Source organism: Ambystoma mexicanum, chromosome 8 (assembly GCF_040938575.1).
Source record: "Ambystoma mexicanum isolate Mex_15411 chromosome 8, UKY_AmexF1_1, whole genome shotgun sequence".
Classification (NCBI taxonomy): domain Eukaryota; kingdom Metazoa; phylum Chordata; class Amphibia; order Caudata; family Ambystomatidae; genus Ambystoma; species Ambystoma mexicanum.
The window spans coordinates 207,778,535-207,792,921 of NC_090929.1; the positions used below are offsets into that span (position 1 = coordinate 207,778,535).

At 48.8% G+C, this 14,387-nt stretch overlaps 1 protein-coding gene across 5 annotated transcripts in view; it reads right to left on the reverse strand.

The window, feature by feature from the left end:
* RXRA (retinoid X receptor alpha) overlaps positions 1-14,387 on the reverse strand; it is a 594,089-nt gene that overhangs the window by 378,392 nt on the left and 201,310 nt on the right. For all 5 annotated transcript variants that reach the window (XM_069609608.1, XM_069609611.1, XM_069609607.1 and 2 more), the window contains exon 2: positions 10,829-10,951. The gene's annotated coding sequence lies outside the window, so the exon portion shown is untranslated. The remainder of the gene's footprint in view (positions 1-10,828; positions 10,952-14,387) is intronic.

Consider the following 14,387-nt stretch of genomic DNA (forward strand, 5'->3'; position numbering starts at 1 on the left):
TCCCACTTAGGCATCCTCATCGCCGGCATCCTCAGCAAAGGACGTGCCAAGACAAGGACCTCACCTGTTTGGGCCTCATAGGGGCACGGGCCGGACCTGCAATCCTGCATGTCACCTAAAAACGAATCGCTACTACTGCTACTCACCAAAAGACATCACCATGCGTCTCCTCTATCCACAGCCCATTCCCACTCTCAATAGGGTTCCAATGGCCAAGTGCCCTGGGCAGCCCCGGCAAGCTACCCTAGTGAAATCAATTATGCCCTTGCCCGCATCCAGCACCCAAGGACCACATGCACACGCTCTCTCATGTTGATCAATAGACGCTTGTGCGGCAGAGATCGCTGACCTCCTCTCGTACAGCAACCTTGATGCCCAGTTCATCACTGAAACATGGTTTGCCCCATCCTCCCCACATGTTTTCGACATCCTCCTACCACAAGGCTACTGCATCAACATGCCGCACCAGCCAGGAAGGTCAGGAGGCCATGCTCCATCATTCTCTCTCCCAGAACAAGCTCATTTGAATCACTCGCCCGCCAGTTACCTCTATCGCACAAGGAATCCATCACCTTCCACCTCATCTGCAGAGCACCTCACAGGAGTGACTCTTTCATGCCAGACATCTCCTACTTACTCCCCTTTTCCAAATTAGCACATTCAAAAAATGTCTTTCTCTGTGATTTTAACATCCCCAAGTCACAGGCTGACAACCACACTCGAAGCACGCTTTTCACACTGACCGCTTCCATGGACCTTAAGCAAATTGTGCTCACCCTCAGGCACCACAAAGGCAACACCCTAGACTTAGTCTTCATTTCATCCTTCTGCATCACCTGTAGAGAACCTATTCCACGTGACTGGTCTGACCACGCCGCTATCCCTTTATCAGTCACCCACCTAACTACGGCTCACAAAGGTCAGGCTAAACGCCCGCTCACTCAACGCCGCTCATTCAAGACCTTCCCGGGCAGTGAGCTAGAAGCGAACTTTGCAGACTTCCCCACCACAGGAAATGCCTTGGGCCTCCTGGAATTATTCAGCAACTCTGCAGTGAAACTAGTGGACAGTCATGCCCCCCTAAAATCCAGCCAGGCTAAGACAACACCATCTGCCCCATGGCACACCCCCGAGCTAGCCTATAACAAACACTCAATCAGAGCAGCAGCCACTAACAGGAGCAAAGACCTCTTTGAAGTAGTAAAGCATTGTACCAAACCCTCATCCAAACCAGTGGTACCAGCAACTCGGAAAAAATGCGACAGAAACAACACATTTTTTATTGAAGAAATAGACAAAATCCGAGAGACCATCAAACCAACCTCTCACAGCATTAGCATCCCCTGCACCCCGGCATGCACACTGCCCCTCTAGATGAAATTCTCTCCTCTTTCCCCCGGGTCTTCTAGAAATGATTGCCCCCTCAAACCTACTTTTTATTCTGACAATATAATTCAGGCCTCCATCATTAAACAATTGACGGGCCCGGCGCTCAACGCGCTCCCCAGCCTCATCAATGCCTCCCTCGCAGAAGGATCATTCCCAGACACCCTCAAGACTGGTCTCCTACAACCTCTTTTGAAAAAACCAACCCTAGATCCAGACGATCTAGCCATCTACAGGCCCATTATGAACCTCCCAGTTATTGGCAAAATCTTGGAAAAAGTAGTTGCTAAATAACTACTCGCCAGAATCTAACAACTCCACCTCCTAATTGGTTTACCTCCTCCCTCTCAGGCAGACACCAGGCTGTCCAGATGCACATGTTGCGTTCTAACCGACTCCAGGTCTCCTGCGGAGGCCCCCAAGGATCCATCCTCTCACCAATCATTTTTAACCTTTACATGGAGCCTCTGGGACCTCTCCTCAAATATCCCAATATAGCCATCCACCAATATGCAGACGATAATCAGTTGTACATGAGAGTAAATAGCGTGCAGGACATCATTTGTCTCTGTGGTTACCATGCTATCCTCCAGTCGTGGATGTCGACTGCATACCTCAAACTAAACCCATGAAAGACTGAAATCGTCATCAACGGTCTGCCCACTAAAAAACAACTTGTCCAACAATGTCTCAATGATATGCTCTTTGACAGATTTGATCTGCAACTCTCAGACTCAGCAAAATCCTAAGGCTTCACCATTGACAGCAGCCTGGCCCTTCCAGAAACACATAGCCAAGAAGAACCAAATAGCCAGACTCAGAATATCTACCCTTCAAAAAATCAAGCCCTTCATCCCGCCACTGAACCTCTGGACCGTAGTGCTGGCCCTTGTGATCTCGGAGGGAAATGCTCACTTGGCTCCCACCACGCTGCAGAAAGTCTTATTACGGGAGCATAGAAACTTGACCGAATTACCACCATCCTACAAAAACTACATTGGCTTCCACTCCAAGCCAGGATACTGTTCCAGACTGCATGTATCATCTACAAAGAAGTCACGAGCAGAATACCAGCGTGCCTGGCTGCTAAGCTCCACATATCTGTTGGCACACGTTCTTCACACAGCAAACCGGCCTAAATCACAACTTGTCCGCAAAGAGAGGACCTGCAAACAATCCTTCTCTTGTCATTCACCCACCCTGTGCAACTTGATCTTCTCCAATTTGTCCAATTTCGCAAATCTCTCACAACATGGCTCTTTCAACAACACATGACCAAGGACTAATTCCAATGGAAGCACATACCAATGCACAGACCTCACAGTACTCCACTACTGTTAAAAGATGCCAGCCCAAATGCTGCCTACCCACACTCTGTACCGCGCCCCGCTGCTCTCGAATTAGGTCTGCGCTTTAAACAATAAAATAAAAAATAAAAAAAGAGCAGAGCTCAGGTCTCCTGGTGTGGCAGCTGAGAACTTAGACACTAGGCCACAGCTTTTACACGCTTATTTTGAACCTGTGGAAATGGTAGAAAATTAACATTTGGCCATAGCCCCCGCTTAGGCTTCTCCTGCCTAAGCGGGGGCAGGAGAAGCCTAAGGACATAATGAGGCCCAGAAGTTGAGGGAGGGGCACTGATGCTGTGTCCACAGTGAGGCAGTTACGCATGGATGTAGAGTGCACCTGGAGCTGGAGCACTCTGACACCCGGATACAGACTGGGTGCCAGCAGCAAGTGTCCTGTAGTACCGACACTTCGTATGCCATCATTGATTGAGTAGCATGCCTCCTGCACTGCAAAACACTACTCAGGCCCTCGTGAGGATTCCTGAGAATTGAGAAAGAACAACTTCCCAGGACAGTGAGGATGGAAAGGGGCTGCCCTGGAGTAGCAGAGCTTTGGGAGATAGCCCCTACGTGGTCCTGTGAGCCCCATGTGTTCTCCGTGTGACCAGTGGCTGAATTCTTCCTGACCACACTACAGAACTGAGCCTTTGCTAACCAGCCCCTTGCTGGAGCCTGCGAGGCTGCAACCACCACACAGAAGCAGGGAGTAGCAGAGGTGTGGCTCTCTCTCACAATGCCTTAGCTGTCACCCTACACACATCACATATCCATCCTGTAACAGGAACTAGAGCTTCAGGGAAAATCCTGAAACACACCACGGTTTAAAAATTCAAGATGATACAATTCAGATTCTAGAAGAAGTCCATTCTAGCGCTACAGATAATCTTTGAAACTAAGAGTGAACCTTATAAAGGAAGTGAAATATGAATGTTAGGGGAGGGTTGGGGGCCTTCCACTATGGAAGCTGCAGTCCAAAGCATCTTCAGGGCCACAGGTGGCAGATCCCTGCTGATGCATATGAGAACGAACCAGGGTGTGCGCCACTTTTCCCAATAACACATCTCTTTCACTGGACTGCTGTGTTTTTTCCTGTAGACTAGGAGCAGACCCCCCATCATTGTTAACTGTTATACTTGCTGCTTATGGAAAATTAGTCACTCGGGCCTATTGGTCTGATCCTGTAAGAAATAACTCGAAGGCCATGGGCTGTGTGAGTACCTCTTGAGTGGCACCTTCTCCCAAACAAGATAGCTCAGTATTTTGAGCACCTGCTGCAGAGATCTGTGCGTCACCTGCAGGTCACAGGTTTGAAGCCTATCGTGGAAGTGGCCTTGGCCTTTCGTCCTTCCATATGGTGTGTCAGGGCATTCCAATTCCAACATGGCATTTTGTTGTTTTATGTTACAGAGTTTTATATAAAACCATCCAATATGTGTCTCAAGTTGCCTAAGCCCTGCCATGACCTACGCTCTCTCTTTATGCAGTCGCTGAAGCAAAAATAATATCTAAGTCTCTCTCCATTGGCCAATTTCCCTGGCCCACCCGCCCCCATCCTTGATTTCATCCCTTACATTTCTCTTTGTGTCGGTTTCCTTTTCCTCTTTTCTTTGTCCCTTTCTGGATCCAATTGAGCGGCAATGACCTGACTGCTTTCTTTGCATGTGCCCCAGGCTGCCCTCGTTGGCTGCTCGTAAACAGAGCAATGACACTAAGGCGCAGGAATGAGTCCAAGACCACCGGGGCTACCAGGCCTGACTGGCCTTTTTTATAGGGGGCGGTGCCACTTTCGAGTCCCATTGTCTGTGCCAGAATGGACGGGGTCAAAGGGTAGATATGAAAGGCCAGGTCCTGGGGAGTGTTATAGCATGGGGTATAATGAGCCTCTGTTCGATTGGACAGAAGATGAAAGGGCTTCTGGGATGTTATGGAGCTGATTTACTGCGGATAAGTAAGGCCTCTCCAAGTCCATGAAATGAAGCTGCCAAGGCCAGGCACAGGAGACAACGACCCAACACACTTGGCAGAGACACCACCTTAGCAGTTTTGCCTTGACCCGGGACACATGAAGCGGAAGTCCCGCCCACTATCCATCTCGAGGAGCTGGGAAGTGGAGGCCTAGTCTGGCAACTGGGACCGTTGGCTGTTGCGTGTGTCCGCCGGTCCCCAAGTGACGCGCTGCACAATCTTGGCCAACTGTCTTCGTCTCATTGAGCCCTATATATGTTCAGATGTTTGTTGGGGTCACGCAGCACTCAGCTACTTCCTCCTGTTAATTGAGGATCCCACGGTGGCACTGCCAATTTCTAATCGGCGCGCGGCCCGGTCAGTGAGAGCAAAGCCACAAGTACAGTTGATTTAGGCAAACAATCATTGCAAACTGGGAAATCTGCCAAACCCTGGGCATTATGTCTTTTTAATTGCTCAAAAGGCACTCCGCACTGTCTGTTTTGCCACAAATTAAAGTACAAACCAAACATTATTATTGGAAAAAGGACAAGCATGTCAGACAAGCACATTGCAGGCTGTGTTATTACTAAGAGACGGCACTTACTCTCAGAGGTCACCTGCTGGGCAGACAAGTTTATTTAGTTGGGTTTGCTTGTATGGTGCCACATGCCACCATCTGAGGTCAATTCTTGACCTCAGATTTTTTAGGCAAATGTATGTTTAGGCTAGTCTCACATTTCACCAATCATCAGAAAAATCAACAAGGTCATTATATTGAAGCTCTCTTGTTACAGTGAAACCCACACTTGCAGGTGTCTCCAGGGTTATCATCAATGGTATTTCAAAGTACCACTACTACCCCTGTGCTGCATTTGCAACCCCCGTCGGCTGCTCTGCACAACGCAATCTAACCAATCTGTCCATGTCTAAAAGTATTCGTACCTTAGTCTTTTTGCCGGCTTCAGTAGACAGGTGGTTGTGCTACTTCTCAATCCCTGCAGGTTAGCTTTCTCTAGCCTCCAATTTTAAATCACGATTGTTTTAAAAAAGCTTATAGACCTGTCATTGCGGGACAGGTGGTCAAAGGTCATGTAATAATCATCCTGTGATCCCCATCTTCCCGTGGCAAGTGGATCTAGGTCACCTGGCCTAAGCCCCACCCACCTGGTGCCTTCCTGGCTGCCGCTCTTTTTCTCCACTTAAGGATGCCAAATCCCCGCCCACCTGGTGCCTTCCTGCTTACTGCTCTTTCCCTACTTAAGGAGCCCTCCAACCTCTTTTCCTTTGCAGATGGGGAGCAGGTGTAAGTGGATCTAGGTCACCTGCCCTAAGCCCCGCCCACCTTCTTAGCCCTGCCTCTTCATTTCTGCCCTTAACTCTTAGATCAAGGGCGTCTCTCGCCCGGGCGTCCGAAGCGATGGGCTGACGAAGAAAAGGGCATTTCCTGTTTGGTCCTGTTCGGGCCAGGAGGACCCAGGGCCCGATCCCCTGCTCAGACAGCAGGTAAGTATGCACTACCATGTGTTTACTCCCTCTGTCACCAAGGGCCATCCCCACCATCATCAGGCAACAGCAACATCTACTTCTCCAGTGCTGGGATGAGGACAGGTGCTCCGTGGCCCATTGCCTCCCCTGCCCCCTGTGAAATCCTTGTGCCCCCCTCCCACCCCGCCACCACTTTCTTACCTCTCATCATGCCCCACCTACTTGCCACCTCTCTTCTTCCCTCTTCCCTGCTCCCTTATCCTTTCTGCCCCCCTCACATCTTTAACTACAGGAGTTGTCTTGATTCAATATTGTCTCACCATCACCGACCTGTTGGCAACGCTTGGATTTGACCTTATGGACACATTCACTTGGTTATTTCACCTTCTCAACTCTCATGCTGGACCTCCCTGGGATCTCGCACTCAACGTGGCCCTAAATCATGCTGTGCCCCTCTTGATTCCTTGCCTACATTCCCTGTTCCCTTATGTGTTTGATTGACCTCTGCAACTGTATTCACTCTCCCCTCTGCTGCTCTGCATCTCTGCTCTTTTTCACTGTTTATTCTCTGTTCTCTCCTCTTCTCCCTTTCTTTTCTATGCACTTATTCCATCAGAATTGTCCCTTGACCTAGTATGATAGCAACACTTGTCTCCTCCCCCTCCCATACTTGTTCTCCTTGAGACCTGTTTGTCGATTTGGAACCCGAGGGACTTGGCGCAGGAGGTGAGCTCGGGTGTGAAGCCCTCAGAGTTCATGGTTGATATCCAGGTCTGTATGTCTGGGTGCTCGTTGGTGTTGGTGAGGAGTAGGAATTTGGTCTTGGAGGGGCTCCGCTTCAAGTATTCATTGGACATCCAAGACTGGGCCAGTGAGAGGCAGGGCTTGAGCCTGTGGATGTCCTGTGAACATGCTGCATGCAAGCCCATTCATTGTCAAATCCAAATATTTTCAGATTGTTAAACTCAGACTTCATGTTGAAAGGTCGGTATCCCCAATGACTCGCATGACCGAACCATAATGCTGAGAAAACAAATTGAATAAAGACTGTGAATTTGGAGACTACGAATGTTTCCGTCATTTGCCAATGCTGGGAGATGTCAGGTAGCGCTAAAGGTGGCTGCTGCAACAGGCAGTGAAGGTCACATCTAGGAAGGATTGTTTAGATGTAGGGTGCCTGTTGTGAACCATGCCGCAAAAAAGAGAGAAAAACGCCTCCATGGGAACATCATATCTGTGTTTTCCCTAGAGACTCTTATATGAGTGCTAGTGTGTTTCCATACTTTTTTTTTAACAGAGGTCAAGGGCATTCTGAGATGAGAAGTAGGAAAGGCCTGTGCTAGGATACTCATAGGACTGTCTTGCAGCCTTCTTATCGGAGTTCCTACAGGGAATGAGTACCCTGTAAGAGGGGAGTGGCGGCCTGCCAGCCAATGAGGAGGCTCAGAACAGGGTCTTTACCACAACGGGAAAGACTCCGCTCTGAACCCCCTCAGAGTTGGAGGCTGCCATATTCCCTTTCCGGATTGGCGATAAGTACAACCTCTCCCTGTGTCCTCTTCCCCCAGCCCCGCTGCCCTTTTCCACATCTCGTGACCCCCTCTCTGTCCTTCCCTGCGCCGGAAACACTAATGTTCCCGGCACAGCACTGATCCGACAATGGCCACCATGGAAAAGGAGAAGGGACTCCATGCAGTTCCCTTCTCCCTGATTCATAGTGGCCTTTGTTTTGTAGTTTTTCTCGAGAAACGGTTTACATGCCATTTCTCAGGTGGAGAAACAAACTATTAGTACCCCAGAAAAATTTGCCGCGGTACTAATAGCTATAGAACCCTCACAAGGGTAAATGATGCCCCAGGGGCATTTCCTACCTAATAACTATACACGACTCAAAACCGTTGGCTTGCTAATGCTTGTTTTCAAAAGGAGTTCAGTGCCAGGAACACAATTGAGGAGACCCATACTGCTAATAAATCAAGTGGCTGAAAACACGGTTGGTTAAAACATTTTTACTTACACCAGTAGCACATTTGCAACTGTAATTAAGCCATTACATTTCAGAAGATTGCTTAGAAATATTGCTGTAAGACCTTACCCGGCACACAGTTCATGTTACTGCTTCTCAACGAGATGGCAGGTGGATGTATTTTGGGAAGGGATGGGCAGATAGTGAATGGGAAGGGCCATTGGGATTAGCATGCCATGGGCAGTCAATCACTGGGCAAATAACCAAAACAACACCCATAAGCTGTGTGTCCCACTCGCATCCCATCTCCCTCCTGGCAGTACAGTAATGCAATAGTTTCGGCTTACAAATGGTGCTTCAGCGCCACCTAACAGGCCGAACTAAAAATAAACATGTTTTGTGTCGTATTGGATAGATTTGTAATTCAATGATTGTCCTATAAGCCTGCTGCTTGCTTTTTAATAGGAAACACATTGAACGATTTGGTATAGTACAGGTGTTCTTTTACACTTTCTGAGTGCGATAAACAAAAATCACAACAAAGGGACACAAAGGGCTACTGGTATCCGTGCAAATCACCATCCTGCCCTTTTAACCAGGGAAAGAATGACTACATTATTGAATCACACGGCCGAGCGGCGCGCGGCCTCCTCCAAGCGCTTCCCGATGGCCCAACACATAATCATAATGTCTCTCGCCTACTGCCCCACGGCTGCTTCTTCGAGTCCTCGCCCACAGTTACGGCTCCCTCCCACCAACTGGCATAAATCAGACCCGCCCCCGCACACACACACACACACAGCAGCGCAGCGGTAGACGCGGGGAGCGGGGGGGTCAGCACCTCCCGCCAGGCGTTCCTGTGTCAGGCAGGCTGCACGCCAGGTCAGAGTTGCACAGCCTGGAAGGAGCAGCGTGGGGGGGAGGGAGGTCGTGTACTGAGGGCTAACGGGTCAATAGGAAAGTCAAGGATATGTCGCCGTGACCCTCCCCAATGAATGTTGCCTGCAGAGTGCGCCCCTTTCCTGGAACTAGGATGGGTGAAAACACTTGCAAAAAGTAATGAAGAAATGCGATGTTAGCACAGAGGTCTTTTCTCCTGTAATCAGTCGTACATCTCTGGACAGTGCTTTAAAATCAGCAAGGAATGGCGTCTATTGGCGCCCAATGGGAGCACATATGCCTTTGCCCACATTCAGGAAGTGGTGTACTGTAAACAGAACTCTCGAGTTTCCCAGTGCCATCTGCGAGAAAGCCGTCCTTTCCCGTTCTGTTTCTCAGAATTCTGGGATTTGTAGTCCTAAACTTGAAAGGAAAAAGACCAAAATACTCTTGCAGGCTCTGAGTAAAGTGTTGGGATCAAGGAATACTCTCCCCACAATAACCCCTCCAGCAATAATCTCGAAGAGTATGTAACATAGCAGGTCTACAATGCTGCCAGAAAAAGAATGGGTCAAACCTACCATCGAAACATACCTAGAATAGGCCTGGAGTGCCAGTGCTCGGCCAGTTAACGCGGACAAGATGTTGTACCAGATCAGGGCATGGGGCATTGCCATGTGATTAATCTGGGCGTAGACTTTCATCTCGAGAGAAGGGCATGCAGAGATTGTTGTGGGGAAGTGAAGACCAAGAACCGAATTGGAAATGTGTGGTAGGGGTCTGCACCATTTGCTTCTCTAGATGTTTTGTACTACAACTCCAATGATCCTTCACCATTGACTATGCTGGCTAGGACTGATGGGAGATGGATTCCAAAACATTTGGAGAGCCAAAGGTTGCAAACCCCTGATGTAGGAGATGTTAAGATCAGTAGAGTCCTGGGACACATGGAGGAAAGGAGCCAGGGTCAGGTGTGGATTTGTGTGGGAGTTCAAAACGGCCACTCCCCATTACCCGCCCCCTGCGGCCGCTGCAAGCGCCCACCGCTCTGTTCCCCGCTCCTCTCGCCTACCGCAGCGGCTTCTATGGTAACCCATTGGCCGCACCAACTTTAGTCTGGCACAAGCCCACCCTTGCCTGCGTCTCTGGATGGTCGCCTGCCCCACCGTCATTGCTCAGTACCTGCTCCTATGCTATACCCCTCGTTACTAGCTCTCCCCTTCCTGTAGTTTTTCCTCCTACTCGGTGAAGTGCTCCATTGCTTTCCGAAGCTAGGCAAGCACTCACCAAATACCCGAATAATGCTAATAAACGCATTGTCTGCTGAGGTTCAATGGGTCTGGAAACCTGGTATCGGGCCATAGCAGGTACTGGGTGCTACATGCCGTGGCCCTTTTTGCAGCCCAAACAGTGATGTCTGGTTTAGAAGAAGAAGAAGAGACAAAGAGGGGGAAACGATAGCCAAGGAGAGGCTCACTCTTTGGTTGATGACCTCCGACACATACAGTGGTCAGATGTAAAGGATTTGGACCGTGCACTGAACTGCAAACCCATAGCTTGACAGAGGCGTAGACAGGGAAGAGCCAGAGCGGGCAAGGCCCATCCAAAATCTGCAAATGCCCACTCAGCAGCGCTATCTGGGCCTTTACAGATGTTAATGTCACTGCGGTGGCCCAACTACATTAGCTTCAGGCCCCACTTGTTAGACAATCCCGGCTACGCCTCTGTAGCTTGACAGGTGATATCAGGAGGCCACAAATGTTCTTTCTTTTCATTGCATCCCTTTGCCAGGTTCTGTGGGCACAGCAATACTCACCCTGTCTAGCAGGGCGCCCCAACGATAGGTCCCGGAGCCATCAATGGCTCCCGAGCTGCTTACACCGGCCTCCCGACGTCCTGTGCTTGGAATTCTGGAAGCTTCTCTCTACGACAGCCCCAACTGCGGAGGAAAGATAAAAGAAAGTTTTCAACCGACGGAAACAGGGTGTACCCCCCTCAACTGCCCCACCCACATATCATTTGCCCATTTGCCCAAACTCCTGACAATACCACTATGACAGTCGGTCCACAGAAATATCCAAAGATTGTACCCGTCAACTGTGCAAGTGCTGGCATTCCAGAATACAATAACCATTTAAATAGGGGCATTAAAACCAAGGTATTGGTATTATTCATCCACCAATTCCTGAAATGCCAGCTTGGCATGCCCCTTCCATTTAGCTTTCAATTCTTCCCAATGGTCTTCTAGGCTTGTTACCTATGATGGTTTCTCAGAAAAGTACCCTGCTTGGGTCCAAACAGGAACTTGTCCCACACAGGTCTAGAATACATCTTATGTGGCAATAACCGCTGAGCCAGTGGGCTATTACCGCCTAACGTAATGCCCCCGGGGCCTGAAGTTACAGACCCGAGTGTAACCTTAAGGCAGTAATGGCCCGCCGCCGAGGCGGTTATTGCCATCAGTATTCCGGGGTCTGCAGGCTCAGGGTACTAGTTTTCCGGAGTTTGCAGCCCCGGAATACTAATGGCTGACAAAACCTTTTCAAGCAGCATTTCTTTTGCCATTTGAAAAGGTTTTGTCGCAGTACGCGTTAGTTCTAAGAACACTAGAACGCACATACTGCTTCATTAGTACGGAGCAACAGGGCGCTATTTTGGGCCAGCTTGCTCCGTACTAATGAATGAGCGGAAACTGGCCACTCTGTAAAAGGGAGAAGGGACTATGTGTGGTCCCTTCTCCCTTTCCATGGTCGCCAGAAAAAAAGAGTGTACCCGGTGTGCGATGCACATAAGTGCGTCCACGGGATTACACTGTGGTATGGCTTGGAAACGAGCCAATCCATGTTAAGTGTATCCCGTGGAATGTCACAGCAGGGTACTAATAGAAAATACACCATTTTTTCTTCTCGTTAGACAACTAGCAAGTGTAGAATCTAGGCGCTAACCAGAGTAGAAACCAGTATTTCATGCATATCCATTGTTCTTCTCACAGCTTCCAGCCCTCTAGCCAATCACCAAGCTTGGAATGGAGGCTCTAACCACCTGTGAAGACTGCAATAGACAAGCTGAAATAGTATTAGAGCCCTTACCATACGGTGCCTTTGTGTGGCAAGTGAAATTTGCTCTGGTTAGAAGCTTCAGCATGGGGCAACTAACTCGGGTGGCAGTCACCTACCCCACAATAGAGCCTTTTGGTGCGAACGCAAACGCTCCAATAGAAGCCTTCATTCCATACTTCTCCTTTGTTCTTCTCACTGTTTCCAGGTATCTAGCCAATCAGAAACCTCGGAATGGAGGCTTCACCTGCATGCAAAGGCCTCATTCCAAGCTTCCCCTTGCGATGTGTGCACCCCGGACAAAGAGAAATGAACATGCTCTGTCCCATGGAGCGCTGCTTTGTTCCCTCTTACACAAGCTTTAATAGCATTCAAGCCCTTACCTTCAGGCTCTGTTGTGTGCCAGGGGACCCTGCCCCCTCGTTCGAAGCCCTCACCTTTGGCTCAAGACCACTCAAAAGGGCATCGCTCATCTATCCTACAAAACAGCCTGGTTGTAGGGGCTCTAATGCTTCATCATAGCATCTACAGTGGTAGCAAGTATATAAAACCTTATATAATTACATTGTCACCAGAACCCTTCCAAAGCCCATCAACAGAGTAACCATCACTTAATAGAAGTGAACAAGTCCACCAACAAAACAATACGTGGAAGCCCTTTCCCTATATGCTTTGCTTGAGTCTGCAGAGCAACCTGATCAGTTGGCCTACCAGTTGGCTGCTTCCCTAGCAATTCTTGTAGGATAGCTAATGGATCCTTAGGGAGTTCATACTGGATAGCAAGCACATCCATATATATATGAACAGCAGGACAAGCCTACATGGTTTCTTGTTTGTTTTTTTACAAAGGGCTTCTTTTAGGATTCAGACTTCCTTATCTTAAAGGATTCAGAGTTCCTTCCAAGTGTATGCATATATGACTTTCAAAAATAAACATAGCTGGCTATATAGCTCAGTGAATTGAGCACTTACAGTTCTGGCATCTGTGCTCTACGTGCATGTTTAAATCTTGACTGTGCTAAATCAGCCTGCACCCTTGCAAGGTCAGTACACCGAGTACCATTAAATGGAGCATTATTAACCCCATTTCCTCAATCCCACGTGCACCTCTTTTTTTGGCAGATGTGATGCTCATTGGCACAGTTGGGCATTTAGTCCACAGCAAACCATTACCCTCTCAGGCTTGCAAAATCAGATGGACAATTGCTGAAGCCCAGGTGGTTCTTGGTGCCTCTTGTCACAACCAAGAGAGAGAGTCGAAGCCTCTTACTTTAGGTCAGTGCCAGTGTGGGATGGGATTATTTTAAAGACGATTTGGAAAAATGCATGACTATGCTGGACTATACTCTTAACTGTGGACCAGCACTGCCTCACGCGGTACTATTCCTAGCTCAAGATTGTTATGTTCAATGGATTTTTAACGCCATTAATATAATACCTCTATGAAAATACACATACCTGGTACATGTACATTTGATAATGCCCTCTGCAAAACCACAAACTGAGTCTAACATAACTCTTATTCGAACTCCTTACCTGTGGTTAAAGTATATGAATCGACAACCAGTTCTCCAGCTATAAAACTGCCGTTGTCTGGGTCATCCCAAGACAGTATCCAGTGAACGATTCCCCGGAAAAATGCGCCAAACAATAATATTGCCAGAAGTAGATCAACACCAATGATATCGCCAGGGCAATATTATTCCCAGAACAAGATATCCGCAGGCCAGCTTTTGGGGAATTCAACAAAGGCGTGGGAGCTCCTCTACTGAGAACGAACATGAGTCAAATATTCTGCTTTTTGGAATTTCTCCCACTCAGGAGGGTCTACAACCACGTTTTAACTCACTGTACCCTTCACAGAGGAGAAATAACCATTTGCATATCAGTCTGGTCCCACCCGCAAGGGTAGTCCAGCACCGAAATGCTATGCAATTCACCTCTGAACAAGGGTACCAACAGCAACCCCGGGCACGTGTTTTGGCCTTGCTGGGCCTCCTCAGTGAGGTGAAGCTGTGCCTCTCTAAGCACAGCGAGCAAGGGGTCCACGTCTGGATTACCCCGAGTTACTTAGGGTGAAGGAGAATTGCATAGCCTTTCAGCGCAGCAGGACGATTTGGGGCAGCCAGTTCATCGCGAGCCGATTTGCAGCGACCGCTTCGGCGCAGAAGACATTTGGGCGCACCCATTTTGGCGTGCCCAGTTCGGCGCTGGGACGTTTCTCCGCAGGATCTTTTGGCGCCAGGAATGCCGCATTATTAAACCCAATAGGAATGAGGCATGTCACGCAATCTGCAGGTTTTTGTGGGGTCGGCAGCA